This window comes from Sycon ciliatum, chromosome 4 (genome assembly GCF_964019385.1).
Source record: "Sycon ciliatum chromosome 4, ocSycCili1.1, whole genome shotgun sequence".
NCBI lineage: Eukaryota > Metazoa > Porifera > Calcarea > Leucosolenida > Sycettidae > Sycon > Sycon ciliatum.
Genome location: NC_088646.1, coordinates 28,118,011 through 28,124,966, shown reverse-complemented (window position 1 = coordinate 28,124,966; position 6,956 = coordinate 28,118,011). Strand labels below are relative to the sequence as shown.

The 6,956-nt window shown below is 46.0% G+C and overlaps 1 long non-coding RNA gene across 1 annotated transcript; it reads left to right on the top strand.

The window, feature by feature from the left end:
• The first annotated feature begins 2,505 nt into the window (after positions 1 to 2,505).
• On the top strand, positions 2,506 to 3,429 carry LOC135815446 (uncharacterized). The gene is made up of 4 exons (XR_010553294.1): positions 2,506 to 2,639; positions 2,727 to 2,867; positions 3,014 to 3,077; positions 3,377 to 3,429. It is a non-coding gene; the product is annotated as an uncharacterized LOC135815446 (long non-coding RNA).
• Positions 3,430 to 6,956: the final 3,527 nt, after the last annotated feature.

Sequence of the window (6,956 nt, the reverse complement as noted above, 5' to 3'; positions counted from 1 at the left end):
CAACCGACAACAACCGACAACAACCAACAACAACCTAAAACAGCCAACAACAACCAACAACAACCGACAACAACTGACAACAACCGACAACAACCGACAACAACATCCAACAACCAACAACAACTGACAACAACCAACTACAACCAACAACAACAACAAAAAACAACAACCAACAACCGATAACAACAAACAACAACAACCAACAACAACCAACAACAACCAACAACAGCCAACAACAACCAACAACCAACAACAACCGACAACAACCGACAACAACCGACAACAACATCCAACAACCAACAACAACTGACAACAACCAACTACAACCAACAACAACACACAACAACAACCAACAACCGACAACAACAAACAACAACAACCAACAACAGCCAACAACAACCAACAACAACGGACAACAACCGACAACAACCAACAACAACCAACACCAACCAACACCAACCAACAACAACACCCAACAACCGACAACAACACCCAACAACCGACAACAACACCCAACAACCGACAACAACACCCAACAACCGACAACAACACCCAACAACCGACAACAACCGACAACAACAACCTACAACAACCAACAACACCTGACAACAACCGACAACAACCAACAACGCCCAACAACAACCAACAACAACCAACAACAACCAACAATAACCAACAACAACCGACAACAACCGACAACAACATCCAACAGCCAACAACAACCGACAACAATCAACAATAACAACCAACAACCGACAGCAACAACTATTAACAACATCAACAACGACGACGATAACGACGACAACAACCGACAACAACATCAACAACGACGACGATAACGACGACAACAACCGACAACAACATCAACAACAACCAAAAACAACCAACAGCAAACGACAACAACCGACAACAACCGACAGCAACAGCCACCAACAAAATCAACAACGACGACAATAACGACGACAACAACCGACAACAACATCGACAATGACGACGACGATAACGACGACAACCACAACAGTGTCCGGTAATGTGTGGTAGAGAATGGCAGTCAGCCAGACTGAGTACAGTTGAACATGTGTAATAATAATAACACATTTCGCGTAGTTGAGCACTAAATAAAGAAATTCAGTGTTTTTCCCACTTCTGTCTTGTGAGCATCATCAGCAAGGTGTAGTAGCTGCTGATACTGATTTGTCCTCGAGTGTCGAGCTGCACAGTTTCTTCCAGTCTGTCTTGTCCTCTGCTTGTTGCCGGCACCTGGAAAGGTCTTCCATGGTCTTCATGGGCACACCCAGCTTATTCAACTGAGCGAGCAGACTTGTGGCTAGTGACAACCTTGGCCGCCCACGGGGTGCTTTGTTGCCCTTGTCCAAAGAGCCGCTCATGGCTACTTAGGGTGGCGTGTCCGTATCCGTCTGTAGCACATGACTGGTCATTCTTAGTCGCCTACATGCAGCTGTGTCATGTATTACTACAAGAACTCAACCAAGTCCTCAGCAGTCATGGAGTAGCGGCAGGTTGGGCAAGTTGGGCTGGGGGCAGAACTGATCCACTCCTTGATACAGTGGAAGTGAAATTCATGACCACACTTCAATTTGGATAGAGGACGATCCAGGGCATCCTGACAAATCACACAACTGGACTCATGACTTATTGCTGACGAGTCTGCCTTAGTAGGCACTACATTAATATACTGCAGCTCCATGGGGTGTATTGCCTGGTCTTGATGGTGGTCACCGTAATACACCCCGTTGAGGTACCACTGATAGACACCCTCCTCCTCCTGAGAGATGAAAGCAGGTCCATCTTCCCTATGCCAAAGGTTGTATCGGTACCACTCCCGTACACGATTGTTACCTTCCCTGTGTATAACCGCTGGCGCATTCTCCCTGTGGAGCCTTCCTTGGTGATACCACCGTAGAATACAGCATGTGGCGTCACAATAACTGACTGCAGGACCGCCGGCTCTATGACGGGCACCGTTGAGGTAGTACTCGATGCTACCCCGTCCTATCCAAGCCCGTTCATTAACGCGATGAAGGCGACCTTCATAGCACCAGGCGGACACTCCCCTACTATCAACAAGAGCTGGTCCGTCCTCCCGATGGAGTCTACCATCGACGTGCTAAATTTCTTGCTGCGCGTTTTGATCTGCCACCTCCACAACAGTTCTTATTGGCGTCCGCCTTTCTATTAGTAAAGGACCCGTGGTGAGAGACCACGACCGGTCGTCCAAGTCTACACCGAATGTATCAGCCATATCTATTTACTGAGAATAATGTAACAACTCCTCCACAAACGCTTCTACAACTGACGTCTTCTTTATCCTGGTTTTTTCCTCTTGGTGGTTTTGGATAAGAGTTGAAAAGTCCAAAAGGTCAACTGATGACCTTTGCGTTACTTGGTATGATTGGGTTTTAGCGGATGATGTCGGTATGCAGCTGGGGAGCGAATTCGACAGGAAGAAGGTAAAAGGTCTTGCTTTGCGGTTCACACCTTCACTTCAGTATCATTACAGTCCAAATGGCTTTCACTTGTCACTGTAGCGTTCGAATGTCAGGGGTAATACCCCTGTTTCAGCACCTGAGGCGGTGCGTCAAGCGCCGCCTCTTTCTCATCATATATTGTGACAAATGGTAAGTGTGCAGTGCTCCTAGCTCTCTCCCCCAACAAAAGAGCTCTATGACACTGTGCTTTCTGTGGTTTCTTTCGTTTTTTTACAGTGGAGAAAGGCTGGTGGGAGGCCCAGCCGTGGTCGCCCACCTGGCGGGTGCGGCCCATCTAACCCGTTACTGGGAGGGTCGCCAGGTCGGGCTGCTGTTGCAGTCCGACTACCGGGACGCCTTGGAGCGTATTAGGACCCTGTAAGTAAGCACTGCTCTGTCTACATGTATATTTACCCCCCCCCTCGTTATAGCGATACTTACTTGTTTCGTATCCTCTTGTCTTACCCTGCTTTCGTATTCGTGACACTAATAGTGTTTGTGTGCGCTCATGTTTGGTTTTACAGATGATGATGTATGAAGGTCTGGAGCTGCCGTCTTCGGGATGTGCCATTTGTTGCAAAATTATTTGTAAGTACTTGTAACAGGCGTAGTGTAGTAACTGTGTGTGTAGTGTAGTAACAGTGTGTAGTGTTTTGTGATGGTCCTGTGCTATAGCAGTCGTAATGTGTTTTGTGATGGTCCTGTGCAGTCGTAATGTGTTGGGCTACTGCAGTACACTGCATGAAGGGGTATGTGTGGGTGCTTCGACACATTCTCGTGCTTCCTAAACCCTAGATATGTGTATAGCACTATAACCTAGATGTGTGTGTGTGTGTGTGTGTGCCCGCGCATGCGTGCGTGTGCGTGCATTGTGTTCTCTTCTACAGACTCATCCAAGTCCATTTAAATAAAAGTGCATTATAGTAAACAGTATTGTGTTTTGTTACAGTGAATATGTGGGGAATGGTGGATATGCCTTAGTGTGACTGGATACCTGCGGGTTGTGACTCTTTGCTGGTCACTCTGGATTCTCCAGTAAAGATTCGGTGCAGTGCAGAGGGGATTTGCGGTGCGTAGCAACACTGCTTCACTGTGACACCCTTCAATAATTGTTTTGATGCATGATACCGCGGGCGGAGCCGGTTGATTCTAACTGTATCCTGATCAAAATAGAAATTTGCATCTAATGGACCTGCATGGACAGTAGGCATTTCCCTAATCGGCCGGGCGAAAAATTCGCCGAAAACAGTGGTTTTGAAGAAATTACCCATCTTTTCGCCGAATTTTCAAAAATTCGCATGTTGAATTCGCCGAAAACCGATGCTTCAGTGCTTCAACAGGGTGTATGTAAAAAATGTACATGACGTAATGGGAACGGTGACTTCAAGTACTATCAAGAGTAGATAAACAAGAGTGTGCAACTCCGCATGGGTTGGCCCACGGCGGAATTTTTTGTTGACGTAATCTTTTCGACGACGCACGCGCTGCGAGCCTTTTGGAGAGTTTTCCCTCGTGCACTTGGATGGGCTTTACACTGCAAGGTCGGTGCCCAGCACGTGCTCTCACACTGCTCTGCGGCAAAGCCGCGTTTCTCTGAAAAAAGGTGACGTAAACAAAAAATTCCGCCGTGGGCGCGGGGTATCTGCAGATTGTGCAGGAGAGATCCGGAGTTGCACACTCTTGTTTATCTACTCTTGGTACTATGTTGAGCCGAATTCTGATCTTGGAGCTCATAATATGGCCGAATTTGAACATTCTCTTAAGGGCATGCTCTGTATGGGCAACTTGTCAGTGCACATCTACGATGTGTGAATAAAACGAGTGCATGGCACGTGAACTAACTTGTTTGCTGCACATCTACGAAGTGCGAATCAGGGAGTAGTATAATGACACGTGTACTAGTACACCTTGTGTTGCACTGCGTCTTTTCCACACGCATAGGACCACTGAAGGTCACAAGCTCCGCGTGCGTATGCACGCATGCGCAATATGTCACTGCATGCAATGCACATCTACGATGTGCAAATCAGGGAATAGTACGTATTTTACTACTCCCCGGTGCGAATGCACCGAACGTGCACGTTCGCCACGGAAAAGAACCTTTATGGCACATTTATGGCATGCCAGGGGTCAAAGGTCAAACTCTGGGGGGTCCCGGGGCCAGACCAAGCACGACCGACACAGTGTGCCTTATTTGGCCCAAAGGTCAAAGGTCAAAAAGTGGGCCAGAACCCGCCCCGCACTTATTATTATTATTATTATTATTTTTTCTTATTTTGTTAGGGATTTCCCAACAGGCAATGTTGCCTTTTTACTGGGAACCCTAAACTTACTACTGACTCAGCACCCCGAAGACTACAACTGGTGAAATTTTAATTTTTGCCTTAACTTCCCCTTTAACACGGACGCATTCAAGTCGTCAGTTTTACCGAAATGAACCAAGGTTCAGGTGAACTGTAGGAAGACACACATTTTATATTCGATTTTTAGAAAGGTCTGTGCACATCAAGAATACTTTTTTTGAAATATTCTTTATTATGCTCCATGGGTCCTTGATCAATTATGATAACATTAATTTTACTGATTTAGGCTGCGTTCGTTTTTAGCTACTTGGTAGAGTAGAGTAGAGTCACTCTGTAGCGTATCCCACCGCTGGCACCAATTCTGTAACGGGCCGCAGTCTCTCTCTCGGAGGCAAATGCAGACGGGTCTCAGTGAACACACTGTTGTTAACTTTATTATTACTAAAGACTGGATTGAAGGTTGAACTCTAACTCTAAACTGACATTACTGAAGGTTCTAACTGGTATCTCTAACTGGCATTTCTAACTGGCCTTTCTAACTGTAGTTTCTAAATGGCGTCTAGAGTGAACAGCAGCTTTTATAGGCAGACAGCATACGTGCTGCAACAGCAATGGTCACGGCAAAGGCTCAGCAGAGAGAAGAAGAAAGGTCAAAGTAGATGTGTGGGCTATAGTCATTGCACAAGGAATGCCATTTGATTCTATGCAGAAGAAGGAGCTGAATGCAGTGTGGGCAATGGGCGTAAAAGAGGCGGTTGAAAGTGCAGCAGTATTTCTAAGGTCAATATTTAGAAAAGCGATCCTGTCAGCTTTTCTATTATTGTGTTCACATGGCAGAAAAAACGACATCGCTATGCTACGTAAGTTTCTACGTAAGGTGCTCGGTATTTCACTTAGGCTACGTAAGTCTCTACGTAAGGTGCTCGGTATTAGATCTACCAACGCGTGGTAGCCGTGTGCTGTGCACGTGCACGGCAGACATTGTGTTCAGTGCATGCAGTCCGCGGATCCGTGTTCGGATGTGCATGCGCGAGGAACTACTTTACTTCCTTCTTTGGAACTGCTTCTTGCATGAACTGTTTCGGATATTTCGTCTCCTGGCCTGGCTTATTTCGTTTCGGCGCTGCTGAGACCTCCTTTCGCGGAATATTACTCAATGACAGGTGAGTTGACCAGTTGCCTTTGATTCTGCTTGTGTTGACTCTTTCATTCAGGAAAAGTGTGCTGATTTTAGGGCGGAAATTAATAATGGAAAAGTTGACAGGATCTCTTTTCTAAATTTTGCTCTTCTGCTGCCGAGCTGCGAGGCCGCCTTTTACGGAATACTCGATGACAGGTGATCTCTAAGTTGACCGGTTTCCTTCGATTCATTTGCTTATGTTCACCTTTCATTTACGGAAACGTGTGCTGATTTTATTCGGATTTAGATCCATTTTTATCTCTTTGCCCTTGTCTACAGTGTGCGAAGAACGCGAGTTCAACTTCTTAACGGTAAGGCTTATGTTAGATGTGTTGTCGAAATACTCATATTCATTGTACATTGGTACGTTACAAGTAAGGCACTGGTCAGTGGCATACTATCGTTGGCAGTTCCCAATCTGGAGGGAAAGGTTCAAGTACCAATTGACCGAGTTTGCAAAATAAATTCGCATATCAGGGGAAATCTCTATTGTGGAGAGGTTCAGTAACTTGTTTGTTTCATACGAAACAAGCCAATGGGCGCAGTCTCGTGAAAATCTCGAACTTGTATGATTGGATTTGTTTACTCAAGTCTGGGCTGTTTGATTTGTGAGTACCGCCGAAATTGCACTGCCCCAAATAAAGTTTCGTGCCGCCAAAGCAAGAATTGCGATCTGCAATCTGTTTGTAGTACCTGTAAGAATGTGGAGTACATGTATCGTACTTTCTCTGTTGCTGTTTCAGTTGCCGTCATGTTGCTAAAGAAAGGTTCAGTAGAGAGGTTCTGCAAAACGAAAATTCGAACGAAGTTTCGCGACAGTCCTTGCGAAAGTGTGTGCGAATTTTTGCACGAACTTTGCGTTCTGCACATTTTCGTAGTTTGCGCGGGCCAAGTGCACGTACGCCATGACCCGATCTCACGAAATTTCCTACGACAGTTCATTTCGCGTTCCCTGCAAGTTTCGCACTTCATGATGTAGAGCGA